The sequence below is a fragment of the Rattus norvegicus genome, chromosome 19 (assembly GCF_036323735.1).
Source record: "Rattus norvegicus strain BN/NHsdMcwi chromosome 19, GRCr8, whole genome shotgun sequence".
Taxonomy (NCBI): Eukaryota; Metazoa; Chordata; class Mammalia; order Rodentia; family Muridae; genus Rattus; species Rattus norvegicus.
The window spans coordinates 53,696,633-53,714,684 of NC_086037.1; the positions used below are offsets into that span (position 1 = coordinate 53,696,633).

Below are 18,052 nucleotides of genomic sequence, written 5' to 3' on the forward strand. Positions count from 1 at the left end.
GCCCCCCCCCCCTTTCTCCCACGCACGTGCTGAGGCGAAGCTCATCCCCTGCCAACGACAAAGAGACAGACGATTAGGTAATACATGACATTAACAGGAACCCGGTTTTGTTTTAGAAGCCCCTGTAGGAGAAACACATCTTGAAACATAGCCTCCCTCTTCCCTGGGGATTTGCTCTTAAAAACTTGAAAGGGTGTCTTTTAAGAAAAGGGACATTCGGGGCTCAGTAGAACCAAGATATTTAAGATTGTCAGCTTCAAATTTGTAAACACAGACCTTGTCAGCACTTCTCGTTCTGTCCTCGTTAAGAGAAGGATCAGGACGTGACCCTCAAGCAGGAAGTGCTCTTCACGTGCCACAGGAGACATTAGGAAGCCCGTGAGCCCCTGTCAGGTTCCTCCCTACCCTAACCCCAAGCCAGATGGTCATTGGTTGGTTCAGCTGCCTGGAGGTTGTGACACTGGCATCCCGTGCTCTGGTTCGACTTTGTAGTTCTGTCTCCTTGGTTCTCTCCTGTGGTTCATGTCTCACAGAGCCGCGTGCACAAGCCCTACAGGGTCACTTTTGCTTTGTGAGCCCCCCATGCTCTCATCCCGGGTACTTTCTACAATGGCCTTGCTAGGAAGGGCTGCTGGGATGAACTCACGAGGGACTTCCTCCCGGGAGATTCCACGTCTTCCAAGTCTGTAGATTTTAGAGCTCACCCGTCTGCCGCTGCTCAGAGCCTCTTGGAGCAGACATGCAGGAATGCATGAACATGTTTCTTCATCCTTTAAAACATTCTGGGAACAGTTGACATTGATACTCATTGTGTTGGCTCTGTAGCCGGGGGTCTCAGGGTGAGACTTCAATCATTCAGGCCCTGCCAAAGGGTGTGGGTTGGTGGACCACCATTTCTCAAAGAGTTGGTGCCTTAATCTTAAGTCAACAGGCAAGCCAAGCCCTGTGGGGCTCTTTAGTCAGTCAGTTATGTTTCTGAGACGAAGTCTGTCTGTGAAGCCCTGACTAGCCTAGAATTTACTATATAGACAAGGCTGGGCTTGAACTTGCAGGGGTCCTCCTGCCTCTGCTTCTCAAGTGCTGGGATTATAGGCATGCACCACCATGCACAGCAAGCTGCTTGTTCAGGGTGGGGTCTACAGTAGGCCAGGCTGGCTTGCTGGGTTGCCAAGGCTGGTCTTGAACACATAACCATCCTCCCATTCACCTCTGCGTTCTGGGAATACGGGCGTGTACCACTCTCGGCTCCCAGTCCTGTGTTACATTATTCTTTCTAACCTCACTTCAAATAGAAAACACACATGCCTTGTACTCACATGCGCACGCACACACACACACACACACACACACACACACACACACACCACCTACCCACATACCATGTACACGTACACTACATCACATACACACACACACCACCTACCCACATACCATGTACACGTACACTACATCACATACACACACACCACCTATACACATACACATACACACATACACACACACCACCTACACACATTACGCATACCCCACATATGTCACATGTGTACCCACATGCGTACACACACACACTGCAGCTCACACACACTGGGGATATAATTCACTGTTATATCACTCACCTGGCATATCCAAGGTTCTGAATTTGCTCTCTAGCACTGCAAACTACCCAGTGCACCCACCTACCCAAGGGGAACCATTGCCTTAGACATTTTGTTTTTAATTTCTACCCAGAGTTTCAGTTATCACTTTGGTTGTTTTAGTCTTGTTTAGTCTTTTTTTTTTTTTTTTTTTTTTTTCCAGAGAGACCAGCTGGTCTCTTGGCTTGGCTGGGCCGTGGCCTTTTCATTTTACTCCTGTCTGCAAGGCAGGGAAGCTTTCTCAGTGAGTGCCATCAACTGCCTGCTTTGCCTTGATTGGCTGAAGCTCGAGAAGGATGGGAAAGCTCATGGAGATGTGTCATTGGTAGGATTCAATTCCTGGCTTGCTTATTAAAAAGACATTTCTGGCTCCTGGGGGAAGCTGTAGTTAATTTACTTTATCAGTGTCCTAAGCTTAGAGAATATAGGAGGCCGTTTGTGTTTCTGCTATTGGCCTCCCTTTCTTCCTCCTCCTCTTCTCCCTCCTCCTCTTCTCCCTCCTCTTCTCCCTCCGACCCCTCCTCCCATCACCCTCCTTCCTCTCTTTCCCCTCCTCCCATCACCCTCCTCCCATCACCCTCCTCCCATCACCCTCCTCCCATCACCCTCCTCCCATCACCCTCCTCCCATCACCCTCCTCCCAGCTTTCCTTATATCCCTCTTCCCTCAGCTACTTTTTCTTTCATGTAGACAGAGAGCTCCAGGCTTTGTGCACTCCTAATTTAATCAAATTGTCCTCCATTGAAGGGAGACTTCTGTACCTTTTGTTGAATTGGGGGGTGGGGGGGGAGGCACAGCTGAAGTTTTCCGGTGCAGTGACTTTCTGGGGTCAGGGAATTAAGTGCAGCTGGCTAGGTGATGAGGTGTTTGGGTGAGCTCTTTACTGAAGGCTCATTGGCTTCTTGGTGAGTCTTCTCTTTAAGCCAAGTTTCAGTGAACGCACATGGACTCACTGGGCTTGAGCGAACAAGGCCAGCCTCCAGCGTCCTCATTTGGCTTTGCTTTCAAAATCGGCAGGAAGCCACCCTCTACACACCAAGTGCATCTTTTTAACTTCTACAAAAATAACCTAATTATTTGCCATTTCGGTATAATTTTTCTCACAGCACAAAAATACGTTGCAGCCGGCCGGCTCTTCGCACTGGAAGCTCTGCTTTCCTACGGCCTCCACTCTCTCTCCCTTTCTTCCCGGGTCTTTGCTGACAGGGTTTGGGAAAGCCCAGCACTAAAGCATGCCTAAGTCAAAAAGTTAAATGCAGAGGGGCAAACAAAAATCGGGGTGGCTTCGCGTCTGGGCGTTGGAGGAGTGGCACTAACAGGACGTCTTCTATTTTAAGTGTGGTCTGTGCGGACAAAGGTTGTAAATGTTGAGATGTATTTTAGAAAGACTCTTTGCAGACGGACAGACGGCACCATGGCGTATCAACAGAAGCCCAGAGGGCAGTACAGGTTTACAGAATCAGATATGGCTCGCTGCTCCCAAAGAAACGTTTTCCTTATGCCTTTCCAACCAGCCACGTTTAAGCAGAGTTTTATTACTGTGTACCACTGGCAGTTTCTCGGGAGGGATCTGTTTATGTGGCGTCAAACAGCACCAGGCCCAAGCAAGGCAAGAGCTCAAAGTGGTGACGTCCATTAATTGAGATTCTGGGCCAAATCGCTTCACAGCATAGCAAGAAATAAATCTCGGCTGGCTTTTGTTCACAGAGCTGGTTTTCTGTTGTGGGTACAAAGCACTCGTGGTTTGGCTCTCCTCTGATTCTGGTGCTTTCCGCACCCACCTCTGGAGGCCAGGAGTGGTTCCCGGGCTGTACGCAGCCTTGTTTTTCTGTTGGAACAGAGTTCTTGATTTGCCTTAATTAGTCCTCTAACAATCTACAAAGGTCAGTGCCAATTGCCTGCTCATTTACATTTGTAATTGTGATGGCTTCTGATTACATATTCCTTCTGTCAGTCCTTCCTGAGTGTATGCTGGAGTCCCCAACCCCCGTCATCGCCCCCACACCCATGCAGGCACGTGCACACCCCCACGCATCCCAGCTCCGCGAATGCCAATGCTCGGACAAACGCCTTACATGGGAGCCTCCTGCAGTCGACGCTCAGACAGCTTACGTGAGAGCCTCCTGTAGCGGTGGCCCCTGGGTGTCGGTGTCTGGTGGAAAGGCACCTTGGAGAGGCTCGTGTCTGTAAGTTGAGGATATAATGATGCTGGAGTCAGGGAAATGACGTCAATGCCAGGCCAGAACTCTGAGAGCCGTTACCCAGAAACCTTCGTGATCTAGGTAATTAGGGGCAATTAAACTTTTCTGCTGGCTCTCTGGAAAATATGCTAATAATCTGATCTGTTGGAAGGTGGACTTGGGCATGGAGCTGCTTCAATGCTGCCACACAGTCCTGGCCTGGATGGGTCTCTCTGGAGAGAGTGCGACATCACCGGCAATGTCACCTGTGTAGTGGTTCCAGGTTCCACAGCTTCCTGCCCCACCTAAGCTGTGCTTCTGTAACAGGGCCTCTCCCTCTGTAGCGCTTGTCTTGGCATCAGTAGCCTCGGGTTACAGAAGGTCTCAGCCCTTCATGTCTTCTTACTCCATAGTCTTATTGTTTTGATTTTTATTTTATTTCCTTACTTGATTTTTCATGGGTCGATGGGACTTTTTGTGTTGGTACCTAAAGGCAAACTAGATGTCAGCTTAGCTTGTCCTTGGCTGTGTCTCCATTGTACCTTCCTCTTGAAGGATATACTGTTGTGTGCCCTTGTGGCCACCAGTGGGCCCACTCTAAGAGCCACAACACCGGTGGCTTTTTCTCTACTAGGAAGATGATACGAAGTGACCTCCCGAAGAAAAGAAGAAATGGGAATGGGGACTCATCACCTCATGGTGGTTTCTGGAGTTAGGTGGGGCTTAGCGGGATGTTGAAGAGTGAACATTGAAGACTGCCGTTGATGTACCCAGATTTCCTGGAGATTCCAGGTAGACAATCAGAGCTCAGAGACGTGGCACCCACAATAGAACCCTAGGGTTGTTTCGTACTAAGCATTGCTTTAGCGAAACTTTGATCTCTCATGGCCTAGGACAAAGGACTGTCTAAGAAACTTGAAAATTTAGAACTTGTTCCTGAGAGGTAGCCATTAGACGTGCTTTTGCTAGGTCGAGCACTAGGGGCTCCTGTCCTTGGATTTCAATGGAAGGGAGGGACCCTAAAATGTCAGCGGCTATGCAGGAAGCAGTGGCCTCTTCAGCTGCCCCAGCCTGTGTCCAGGTTCCTCCTGTACCGACCTCCATTCCAGCCTTGGCAGCCAATGCCTTCATTGTTGTTCCTGTGTGTGTGTGTGTGTGTGTGTGTGTGTGTGTGTGTGTGTGTGTGTGTGTGTGTGTGTGAGAGAGAGAGAGAGAGAGAGTGTGTTTTTATGTGTGAGAGTGTGTGTGGTGTTGCGTGCACATGTACGTGAGAGAGAGAGAGAGAGAGAGAGAGAGAGAGTGAGTGTGTGTGTGTGTGTGAGAGAGAGAGAGAGAGAGAGAGAGAGAGAGAGAGAGTGTTTTTATGTGTGAGAGCGTGTGTGGTGTTGCGTGCACATGTACGTGTGAGAGTGTGTGTGTGTGTGTGTGTGTGTGTGTGTGTGTGTTTAAAGAAAAGTAAGGATCTGTACCTGCACTGCCTTGGGAGATGCCTGGAGTGTCCATTTCCGGGGCTACTTTACATCCCCTAGGGATCCTGTGCCTTGGTGAAGGGCCAGAGGAGAAGTAGAGCCCACTGAAGTAGCTCAAAGACTATTCCTCGATGCACAGATGTTACCCAATTGTAAGGATTACAGTCCAGATGACCCCCACATCAGCCCCAAACATAGGCAAGCACTGGGAAACTCTGCAGCTTCCATTTCTGTGCCTGCCGCTCTCGGGTCCCTGGAGACCAACAAGAGAGACCCTCAGGATCCTCAGTTGAGACTCAGGTTTAAATGGCAAAATTTAAGTCTCTGCATTTCAGTAGCCCATCTGCCTGGTGTGTGTGCATCACCACTGCTCCAGCACAGTTAGAAAGTAATTCGGGATGCTGGACCAGGCACTGGTTCCCGTGCCAGGTGCTCTCAGGCTTGCACAGAACCAGCTGAGGTGTGGGATGCCCTCTTCATGATTTCTGTTTGGCTCATGTCCTGAGTGGACAGTCACCATTGGCTGTGCCATCTACCAGGCTGAGTAGATTCTGTGATATTCTTTCTCTGAATGGTAGAAACATATCTCTGGACAGGTATTTGGTGTTGGTAACCACCCCCCCCCCCCCCACACACACACACCTCACATCTCTTCCCATCGGCAGTTTTAAGGGACTTTGAAAGGACTCTGTAAAGTTAAGTTGTTTTAGAGGAGATGTTTGAGGGCTTCTTATAATTTTATATTTCTTGGCTATCTTGGGACCTTATGTGTTTATTCTAGTAAAAGGAGCTATTCAGTGCTTTTTGTTTTTTTAAAGACTCTTGACTTCTGTGCTAATTAGAATATTAAAAACTGGACAGCATCCAGTTTATTCAGAATGGGCTTGTCTGGTGTTGTAGTCCCCATATATCCTAAGTTGTTGTACGGTTTGGTCCGTCCCAGGGTCATTTTCTTGGCTTGCCAACTCTCCTGTTCCCGTAATTAGTTCTCTCCTGCTCTTCTCTCCAAGTGTGAGCATTCCTCGAAACCAACTGTTAGGGTCTGGTCTCCCCCCGCCCACTTTGGGGAAGGTTTGTTTGTTTTTATTTTATGTCTGTTTATAAGTGCCTGTGCGTGTGTATTATACCACACGTGCACGTACATACCACACATGTGTGAGTGCTTGCCCATGTGCATGGATACCGCATGCGTGCCTGCCTCCTATAGACACCTGAAAAGCACACCAGATCTCCCAGACTTAGAGATAACTAGTTGCAAGCCGCCTGATTTGTGTGGGTGATGGGAACCGAACTTGGGTCCTCGGGAAGAATATCACATGCTCTTAACCTCTGAGCCATCTCCCCAGCAGTTTAACCCTCTTGTCGAAAGGAAAGATTGGTTAGGGCCCATCCTGAAGGTCTCTCTGTAACTACATTACTATGGCAAGACCTCCCTCTCTAGACAAAAGCAAGCTTTGAGGTCCTGGTGGTTAGGATGCGAGTGTAGGCGCTTGGGAAGAACACAGTTCCGTGTGTAACGTTCGACTCTGTGATAAGCTGCTGCCACATTCTCCAGCTTTTCTCTCTCTACTCTGGGTGTGGCAAGAGAGTAGAGCGCAGAGTTGGCTGCAGAAGCCAAGGGAGGGAGGGAGGGACCCTGGCCATGGCCTCCCTCAGTGCTAGGGGGCCCTACCATGCCTTCTCCAGCTTTCCACTGACAGCACACTGTCCTCAACATGGGGCCCCGGCTGAGAGCAGCAGAGAGACTTACTTAGAGGGAATAAGACCAAGCAGAAGACTCTTCAGCAGCAGGTCAGATCTCGGTTCTCCAAGTGCATCTTAACCATGATCCCTGTCCCACCTGTCCTGCAGGGCCCCGTTCACACCCTCTTCCTGATCCCCCAAAAGCACAGCCAGCCCTACTGGGGAGTCTTCTGGTCCCTGTGAGATGGGTTCAGTTAGCCCGAGCTGAGCCCCTGCTACGCGTATGCTGCCCGTACGTGCTATGGAGGACTGAACAGCACAGCGTGGATCCATGCTAAAGTTTCTCTCTTTTTTTTTTTTTTTTCCGGAGCTGGGGACCGAACCCAGGGCCTTGCGCTTCCTAGGCAAGCGCTCTACCACTGAGCTAAATCCCCAACCCCCATGCTAAAGTTTCGTTTCCTTGCTCTGATCACGGTCAATGGCTCCACCGTCCCTTTCTGCCTTGCCACATTCGGTGAATGGAGTAGAATTCTATGTCTTATAAATAGACCGAGCGAGCCTCCATCCTAGGGATTTCACTGACTGAAAGTAACCAGAGAACTTAAGGTTTCCTTTTTAAAAAAATATTAAATAAATCGGATGATTGATTAGTGGGGCGTGTGGCAGTCAGGCGACAACTTGTGGTCGTCAGTTTTCTCTTCCCATCACGGAGGTCCCAGAGGTCCCAGGGATCAAGCTCAGGTCTCCTGGCTTGGCAAGCACCTTCCCAGCAAGCCTTTTTTCTCTGGCCCTTTGCTTGTAGCTTACCCCTTTGTGTCGTGTCCTCCAGAAGGGGGGAAAATACAGTTGGGGCTGAAATATTTTGAAAGAGAAAAGTCCTAGAAGGCCAGCAAGGAGCTGAAGAGTTGAGGAATCAGGTGATGAGTGTAAATTGGGTACAGGAAGGAAGATACAAAGTAAAAAATCAAAAGAAACAGGAAAGGAAAAAGGACTGTGCTACGTGTATCTTTTTATGGAGGTGTAATTGTCTACATCTGTAGAGTAGGTAAGACAATCGGATACCCATGTGCATTGCACAGGGATGGACTGTGTGCGTGAAGTCCTACGTGGACTTCGAACATGAATCGCTTCTCTGTGCCGGGAACTTTTAAACCCTTCTGTTTACTTTGAAATACATCACAAGTGGTTGTAGACAGTTGCCGCCCTACTGCGCTGTAGCAGACCAGAGCTAGCTGCTCCGTCCTCGCCATGTTTGGCCACCCAGCGGCTAGGCTTCTCTCTGCTCACTACTGTTCTGGCCTGCTCTGCCTCGAGGCTGAGGAGGGGCTCATGTTTGCCTTTTCTTGCTCCTCTGGAACAAAACCCCACAACTGTGAAAACCCAAGCCTAGAGGAACTCAAGCTCTTTTGTCCTGCAAACCCTGGCCTTACCTTCTAGATGGCTGTACCGGTTTGGAGGACCAGCCAGCAAGGAGAAGAAAGTAACTCAGGTCTTTCCTTCCTCATTGGCAAACTCCCAACAAATATGGGATGTTGGTGTCCAGGGATGGAGACTGACAGGGGTTTGTTCCAGATAAGGAGCTCAGGAAAGGCCTCTCCAGTAGGGGCTGCAAGGAAGGGGAGGATCCTGTCTTGGGGAGGTTGGCCTTGAGGAACGGAAATCCGGCAGAGGAGTGGGGATGTGGCAGAACACCGGGTTCCAGGCAGGTCATGGGAGTAAGGTTGGTTTGACTGGCTTGACTCCAGTCGACATATGAACACACCAGAAAGCCAAGCAGTTGCCACTGTTGAGGTTAGAGTAGACGTGTAACCTGTGTCTCTTAAGTCCTAGCATGGGTCATGTCTCCTGACTTCCAGCCCCCAAAGTCCTCCAGGAAAAGGAGCTTCTAGATAAGGTTAGGATAGGTGCCACAGAGCACCGTATCTCCCGGAACCTGGAGAATGGAGCAGCTACAAGGCCTGAGGGACTCATGTCAACTCTGAACAGTGAGGAGTCCACGCTGGGACTCATCAGGGATCAGAACAGCCATGTGGGGCTCTGTCTGCTTCAGGCCAGGGCTCAACATGCCTGCCCTCAATTCTCAAAAGACAGAATCCCTACTTGAATTCCCACTGCCTATGCATGCAGCACAGGGGAGACATCTACCTTTGACCTTGCAGATGGATCATCTGCTTCTGTACAAACCTGGGTCCTGACAAATCAGGACAGCCCTTGGCTACCACATGCAGAGAAAGAACTCCTTGGCCAGCTGCCCCTCCAACGGGTGTCCGTGTCAGGCAGAGCATCCCGGCACCCGAAGCTTCATGCCTGTTTTCCAGGGCAGGATTTCATGTCACTTAGTGTCTCTGGGGCCATGTGACCGGAGGTCGCTGCTGTCCCATCTGGATGCCTGATAACCCATCTCTGACTTCCATATGGGGGCCCACCCGTGACAGGCAGCCACCTCATCCCTTGGTGGCTCTGTGCCCAGTCCCCGGGCAGATCTGAAGACTTCCTCGGAACACATAAGACCAGAGAGATCTGTGCCATACCCTACTGTTTTCTCTGGCCCTTCCTTAGTCAAGAATGTAGACTGGGATTTTGTCGGTCTAGATTTTTGTTTTTGGGGAGGGGGGGTTGGAGGGGGGAGCTATGTCTTCTGGTCACTTGTTTAAGGTCCTTTTGAGAGAAGGATGCTGGCATCCTTCCTGGATGTCTGGAAAGAATGTTTCCACCACACCTGTCTGCCGTGTGTGAGGACAAATTTAATTTATTTCAAAAATCTAGCCCCGGGGAAGCCTTTTTCTGTTTGTTTCTTTAGGGGGAGGGGGAGTTGAAGAGCAGCAGCGGGCTGTGGTCTGACCAGCCGGCAGAAGAGAGAGATTATCTCTAAAGGATATGAAAGGTTTAATCATTTTAATTTTGTTTTTATTAAAGTTCATCATAACTCTTTCCCCTCCCCCAACGTGCCCTGGTAGAACAAAAGGAGGTGTAATATAAATACACAGGACCCTCCCTCCCAACCAAGTGTTTGGCCAATAAAAAAATCTCCTTTGGGTGGTGCCCTGAGGAGAGGAAGCAGCATCATGGCCGTGGACTGTAGACTGAGCGGGGCAGGCTGGACACAGCCGTATCTTGTATCCGGTGTCTTACCAGTCTCCAGTCTACCTCCAGCAGTCACGGGAGGATCAGAGCTTCTCTTGACTGGAAGCAAAAACCTCTGTCTTGATTTTTTTGTTTTAAGCAAGTCCGGCTCCTCAAAGACACTTGTTGCTGAAGAACTTGAAATATACCAGGAGCAAGAAAACTCTGCCCCAACCAGCCTCTCCGACCTCTGTTGTTCTGGTGAAATATTTAAAACCAGATACTTTGCCAACATGCTTTAGACAGCAAAGCTGGGACAAAGACAGTCTTCAGTTTTCAGACAGACAGACAGTCAGACACAGATAGCATGAAGCTTTCAGATGCAAAAAAAAAAAAAAAAATTCAGGCTTGTTTTCCCACTGTGACAGAAAATTAAGCTGATTTTCAATGTTAATTCAACTGTCAGCACTCACCGGATGCAGGTGAACTGGCCACACTGGTTCTGAGAAGAGTCCCTCCCTCCTGCACTGCCTCGGAACCCCCACACAGCCTCTCCTCACCTGAGAACAATAGAGTTGCCTTGGACATTCTGTTCTTGCCACCTGAGGTAACTTGGACATTTTAGATAACGCGGTAAGCAGTGGCCTGACGTGCTGTCCTCTGGTTTAGACTGCCCTGAGCTTGCAGTGTGGCTAAGTCTCATCCACGCCGGTAGCGGGACCACACATAATACACTGGATGTTGCTGATCACCGGCAGCCATGAGAAGGGAAGCAACGTCTCTAATGGTCGCTCCCCTTCAACTCTTGTAAACCACATCAAAGCCCTAACCTATTGCTATTACCTCTAACCTAGAGCTCTAACCTCTATTACTCATTGAAAATGAGTAACTCGGACCCAGCCAGGCTGAGTGGACAATCTCACACTCTGTCAAGGTTCTTGTGGCGCCCAAGGACCCCCTGGGCATTTGGGCTCCCATGGAATCTGATACCTCTCTTCAGGGCTCGAAACCAAACTAGCTGTCCCTATTGAAAAAGGGACCAGAGCCCCGAGGCTGCTTCTAGTTGCTCCTGACTGACTGTCTCTGGGGATCTGGGTGAGCCCAGCAGCCTCAGCAGCATGGGTGTTTATGAGACAGGGTTGGGCCAGCTATGGCCCTTTTTCTCTTTGCCCTCAGTTCTCTCGAGTTGGAAGAACACCCAAAATAAGCAAATGGGCCCAGCTGGTTCTCCGTGGGATTCTTGATAGAAGCCCCCGAGCCCTGGGCTAGTCAGTCCTCCCAAAAGAAGAGGCCCCACAGTGTCTAGTTCAGGATCCATCTCTGCAAAACTAGGCCGAGTATCTGTGGAAATTGTGGTGCCTGTGAGTTCTTGGTGCCTTAGTTTTGAAGCTGTGCAAAGTGGATAGGACCCACGTGGTTTCTCCTTTCCAGGCATTTAGCTGTAGATGACAGTGACACCCTGAGTGGCTTGAGTAAGGTAGGAGTTTTAATTCTCCCCCCTCTGGGAGGAAAGCAGCCAGTCACAGGAGGGAAGGCCTCACCAAGTCACCAGGCTTTGGGTTTCTGTCGGCCATTTCATGGAGCCCTTCCTACCAAGCCTGTCGTTTCCCCGTCATGATCTCAAGATTGCTGCTCCATTGAGGTTTAGGGAAGAGCAGGAGAGGACCCTTGTGCTCCATTTGTGCCTGCCTTTTTAGAACACTCCACCAGAGCCCTGCTCTCTTCCTTTCTATCTTACTGGCTGGAACGTGGTGACGTGACTGTCACTGGAGCGTCTGTCTAGATACAGTTCTAATCTGCAGGAAGTGTTCCTGACTAAGGGGAGTGTTTAGACAACCAGCAGTTATGAGGGGGGCAATTACAGTCTCAGCCATCCTTCTTTTGGAAGATAAGGAGAGGATTAAATAAACCGTGTTCTGCCAATGTGATGGGAAATCTAGGTAGCCATTAGAGGTAGCGTCGTAGATTAATATTTAAGGATATGGCCCCAAAGACAGAGGAAGACACAGAACCATACTCAGCTGTCTTCATCTTCTTTAAAACATACCAGCATACACTGCACTGTTAGAACTGATTGTGCTCGGATTTTATTTCCTTTGAGGTCATCCCACCCTCCCCATGCATTTTCAAGGTCATTTCAACAACAGGCAGTCGCCCATTTTATGGCGAGGAGAAGAAAAAGGCAAACTTTGAAGTGTAAGAAGTGGGGGACCTGGCCTTTACTACCTCATACATGAGGTGTATACTAATGGGAAAAATAAAATGAGTAATAAAGGGGGAGGTCCGTAAACATGTGGCGATGACAGAATGGTGGCAGGGACCCTTCACACCAGTAAGAGGAAACGAGTCAGTGTAGGTGGATTTCCATTGAAGGAGAGCTATTTTACAAATGCAAATTGTGTGTGCTGGGTGCTCTTCTCCGGGTGTCACTTTGAGGCTGTTCAGCGGCTGTTCGCCCACGTTTTGGTATTGGAAACTGGCTATGCTGGGCTTTACATGTGTATTAAACCATAGTGGACACATATGCTGCTGTGAGGGAATATAGAATAGAAGAACCGGCGCTGTCTATGACCCCTTTCTGGGATAGGGACGTGCACACATGCATACGTACACAGGCAGACACATGCACATGCACAGTTGAACAGGAGAGATGCCTTTCCTTGTCCTTCATGGGTCTGAGGGGATGGGTGGTAAGGAAGCACCATGGAGAAGGGTCAGCCTATGTCTAGAATGACGAATGGAGGCAGGGAAAAAAAGACCCAGGGATGTTGTCAGACCTCAGAAGCTCTGTCAGATGCCAGTGAGCAGAGCAGGTTAGCTAAAGAAAGGATTTTAACAAAGACCCCAAATTGTCCTCCTTCCTTTGATCCTTTGAGCCAAGTTCTTGCCATTTTCTCTTCTACCACTCAAGAGACAGTATGGGTATTGGGATTGTATTCAAAATAAGTTCTTAGAACTCTTGTCTTTCCCCTCATCTCCTGAACACATTCAGAACCCAGAAGGAACTTTTCGCTGTGTAAACCTGGCCTGAAAGAAGGACCGCGCTGTATGGCATATTTGGGTTTCGAGGCTGCTGTGGTGGGGCCTGCAGGCCCCGCCCAATGCTGTTACTTTCATTAGTAACATGGAAACAATAGGAAATGAAATTTGTCGGAAGCCTAAGATGTGTAATGCATACAATGTAGTTTCTTGTGACTAGAAACAAATCTATAATTGATCTCGAGATGCCAGGAGTCTTGTTTTCCATTGTGACTCCTTGGGATACTGGTAACGTTGATAGAATTTCACTTATAGACAAGCTGTACAGGGTAAAGAAGCCTCATATGCAAGTTCCACAGAGGGGAGCCTTCCCCACCTCCATTGCCTCATACTTTCTCCTCCTCAGTCTCTAACCCCTGTGTACACAGAAAGGATATTTCTATGTACAAATATGTATGTGTATGTGCTTGGATATGCACCCTTTTTAAAAAAAACTTTTTTTCAGAGTAAATTGCAGGCACGGTACTCCTAGCTTGTCTAGATTTCCTAACAGCAAAAGTGTTGCTTCAGACAGCCAAAGACTAATTACTCAAATCAGAAAGTGTTGATACAAAACCGTTAGGAACAACAGACGCCAGATCCCAGGTTGTATTTACCTGTCGTGCCTCTTTAGTGCCTGGAGTCAGTGGTTCCTCAGTTCCTTTATGTTCCCGACATATTCGGAGCGTACAGCCAGTTGTCTGGATGCTTTCCCTTCGGTCTGGGTTGGTCTGGTGTTTTCCTCTGGTTAGAAGCAGGCTGTACATTTCGGTAGCCGGTCTAGAAGAGGTGATGTCACCATCCGCCCAGGCGTGCTGTCCGGTGGCTCCTGGTGCTGACACGTCTTTCCTGACAGCCTCAGCTTGTGTCTCTTGGCTTTACGATTCCTTCTAGAATGCTCTGTTGCTGTTCCTGTCTCTCCTCTGCTGAGAAGCCAGTGTGGAGATATTTTGAGACTGTTTGGAGAAAACAGAAGTTAGTAAAAACAGATGCATCCTTGAGACATTAAAATAGAATCACTACATTTGTTTCTAGTTGGTGGTCCGTTTGTCACTTCTAGAAGTCTAGTGGAAAGATCACTACCCTGAGATGACACGGATCACTGAGAGTGCAGGTGAGAAACAGTGAACTTGGGGATGGCCACATGAGCCATTATTGACAGTGGCGTGCTTGGCACAAAAGCATCACGACTGGGGTTTGGATGCCCCACACCCCAGTGCACTCTGGGATTGTGAGAGTCTGTAACTCCAGGGCTCTAGGAATAGAGTCAGGGGAGGGTTCCAATCAGCCTGTCTAGCTGAAATGGTGCACTTCACAGTCATTGAGAGACCCGGTCTCAAAAAATTAAAAAAAAAAAAATAGCGAAAGGCAGTGGAGACGGATCAGTAGTTAAAAGCAGTTGCTGCAACCAGCGGTGGTGACTCACACCTTTAATTCTAGTGCTTGTGAGGCAGAGACAGGCAGATCTCTTAGTTCGAGGCCAGTCTGGTCTACAGAGCAAGTTCCAGGACAACCAGAGCCTCACAGAAAAATCCTGTTTTGGGAAAAGGCAGCGGCGGGGGTGTGTGGGGACACTTGCTGCTCTTTCAGAGGACAGGAGTTCAGTTGCCCAGGGACATGTGCTGTCTTGAAGGAATGGATTCCTAAAGGTTCATTGGAGAGGATTCTAAAATCCATCATGCATACTCCACAGCCAGAGTATAGAGGGTGAGAAGGTGGAGGGGACAGCCAAAGGCCAAGGGACACCCATAAAGGACCTTTTGCGGGAGTCAGGAGTCATCTGATAGTCACAGCAAAGTTTCACAATACGCCCTCTATGGAGATCTGTGGTACTGGCGCCCCAGCGGAAGATGGGAGCGAACTTCATCTGTGCTGCGAAGGGAGCGCTTGGAGTAGCAGGATGCACTCGGTGGGTTCTTTGAGGAGCATTCGACACAGAACAGGTAGGGGCAGCTGTGAGGGTCTAGGCTCTGGGGCCTAGGAGGTGCTGATGCTGGAAGTGGGGGGCAGAGAGTAGGCAGGGAGCCATGATGGCACGGGGGAGGAGCAGAAGGCTGTTCCTGAAGCCATACCCACCCCCGCATCCCCCGCTTTCCTACATGAATATAGCCCTTGATCTGGAGTGCAGCGCCACACACACGATTGTAATTACGGACTGTTTGTTTACCTCATTCCAAAAGGGGTTGACAGCCTTGTTTGGCTGATTATTTAATATCTGCTTACCGTTCACTCCTAAAAGCGAAGCCCTCTGCGGGGCAGGGGAGCATGGGCTCTGCCACTCAGCAGTGCCTCAGCCAGACGCCATGCTTCTGTGGGCACCTTGGGTGCGGGCCCTGAACAGCCCCATCCCACACATGCAGTATGGCTGCCCTTCCTCCACCAGTACTCATTTTCACCACTAAGTGATACTTAGGCTAGCAAACCAACTAAACAGGCTTGTCATGGCGTCACACGCGCGCGCGCGCGCACACACACACACACACACACACACACACACACACACACACACACACATACACTGTCCTTTGGTTCACTTGGGAGGTTTGACAAAAAATGAGGAAAACCAGGTTGATCCAGCCCAAACAGATGTACACAGCTCATTTGAAGCGTGGTCAGCAGGTCAGCAGCGGATGGAAACGTTTAACTCACCACTGGGTGAAAACACCAGCTCTTTGGATTACAATGCCTTTCATTGCAGCCTTTGAAAGGGGGTGTGTCTCTCCCACTCACCCATGCCTGGAAGTTCACTCACACACTTTTCCACATGTCCTCAGCTGGGTGGTACCGTTCTAGACTCTTCCCTACCTAGACTGAAAGGTGCTAGTTTTTCTAAAATTGGCGAACTGCTCACAGCTATCCTGTGGTACGCCATGCCACCATTATCAGCTCTCTGTGGAGCAGAATCAGTGCGGAGCCTCTGACTGGGCAGCTTATGGGTGTCAAGGTTTCGATGCTCTGGACCCGATGCTAAGAATTCCAACCACAGAGCCTCCGGCTCTCTTAGTGACACCAGAGGCTGAGGCTTCCCAGCCTGTTTTGTTCTGTCCATGATGGGAAATCCCCGATGTCAATGAAGTGTGGTCTGAATTGCTGTAGAAGCGGTCGACATCTAAAATGAGGTGCAGTGCACACTCGCTATTTGTCTTTCAGAACTGTCGTGCGTGTATTGGTTAGGGGTTGACCATAAGAACAAGGGACCCTGTCTCCCCCAAAGAATGTACCTATTCATACTCACTTTTCCTTTTGTGGAAGGCAGACTCAGAGAGTCCGGGTGTCGAGTTCTTAAGGCTTATCCCGCAGTTGGCTGGTCATTTTGTGACTTTTGGTATAGCTGGAGCCGCAGACTGAATCTGTGTGCCCGTGTGGATGAGAGACCTGCGGTGGTGGGGTCAGCTCCACTGCTGTGCACCGAGTATCTTCAAAGACACCGAGACCGCTTTGAAAGCCCTCTCGGAGGGAGCAAAAGGGCTCCGTGAATGTCCTCTGACACTTTCTACGACCCGGCACCCATCCCGTGTCTATCCATATCCGCTTACCTCTGAGGCGACCCTTTTGTGCTCTTTCACCTCGATGTCAAGCAATGGACACTGTGGGCTTTGAGATCAGACCCAACTATGGAGTCGCACAGGAGCTGGGATCCTCTGTGAGTCTGGTGGCCTCAGTCTCATGGCATAGTCTGAGGCTTCTTGAGCCCCTCAGAAAGTCCAATGAAGAAATGACTCCTTACCTTAGAACAGTGCATAAAGCGAGCGTGTACACACACACACACACACACACACACACACACACACACACACACCCCACCTGCCCCTTTTCATGCTCCCAGTTGCTCACTTCCAAAGCCTCAGTCATTTCACCCATATGCGTGTGTGTGTGCGTGTGCTTAGGGACAGGTAGCTGAGCGGCTGTATACGGAAGAGCTTAGCCCCGAGCCATGGTGTGTTCCTTTTGGCCCCGTAATTTCCTGTTCACACTCTCTGTCTGTCTGCCAAGGGAGAAAAAAATGTCACCCTCCCTTTCCTTTTGGATCTTTTTGTGTCGTTTTTGCTTTGCTGTTTAATTTTTTCCTTCTACTTTGGTGCTCAGTGGCCGTATCGAGTTATCTTTCTGGTCTTTAGTCACAAATCCTTTAGCCAGGCATTTTCTCCACCTGTGAGTGCAAGCGAAGCCTTCTCCCAGATTCCATGTTTCAGATACCCCCAAGTGGCGTCACCACGCTCTTGGCCCACTTGAGAAGTGGCCCTGGAGAGGGAGAGCAGGTATAAGCCTTGGTCAGTGGAACTGGGAAATGGCAGTCCCCGATCGTGTCAGCTCTGGTCTGTTACAGGCCAGAGGGTTCTCCCAACACCCCCAAGGTAACCTGCCTCCTTGGTCACTGGTGATAGTCAGCCCTCTCCGTCTCAGACGCAAGGCTTTCCTCTCTTCCTGTTTCCTGTACCAACCCCATCTCCTGATTCCAGCCAGCAGATTGGCACTCTGTGCTGTCCTTAGGTTTGGCTTTCTTCCTGGAGGAAATGGCCAGCCCCTGCACCCAGCATAGCCCAACACAGGAGAGCATCCAGCAGCAGCACTGTCAGCCAGACAGGGATAGCTGGACTTTGTACTAGTGCAGGCGCACCTAGGGCGTTAGCGTGGCGTCATTATGGAGGGGTTTCCCAGAGGAGCTGTTTCTAAGATGGTAGGTTATCTCGGCTCACGGTTTTGGAGGTTTCAGCTCACAGCTGGCTGGCTCTTGACACGAGATGGGAGCAGAGAATGAATGTGTCAGGAACAGATGGTGGAGGACCCTCTTCAGTTTATGGTAGCCGGAAGTGGGACGCGGTGGGGTAGGAGAACACACAGATACCTGGGGACAAGATACACTCTCACAAGCATACTCTTTAATGACTCCGACCAGGTCCGGCCTCCCAACAACCCATTCAACTATGAATTTAATCCTTTGTTGGATGGAGGACAGCGTAGGGTCCTCCTGATCCTCAGACCCACTGACCAACCGCTGAAGGAC

At 49.7% G+C, this 18,052-nt stretch overlaps 1 protein-coding gene across 11 annotated transcripts in view; it reads left to right on the plus strand.

Moving 5' to 3' along the window:
- Zfhx3 (zinc finger homeobox 3) overlaps positions 1-18,052 on the plus strand; it is a 1,006,519-nt gene that overhangs the window by 907,487 nt on the left and 80,980 nt on the right.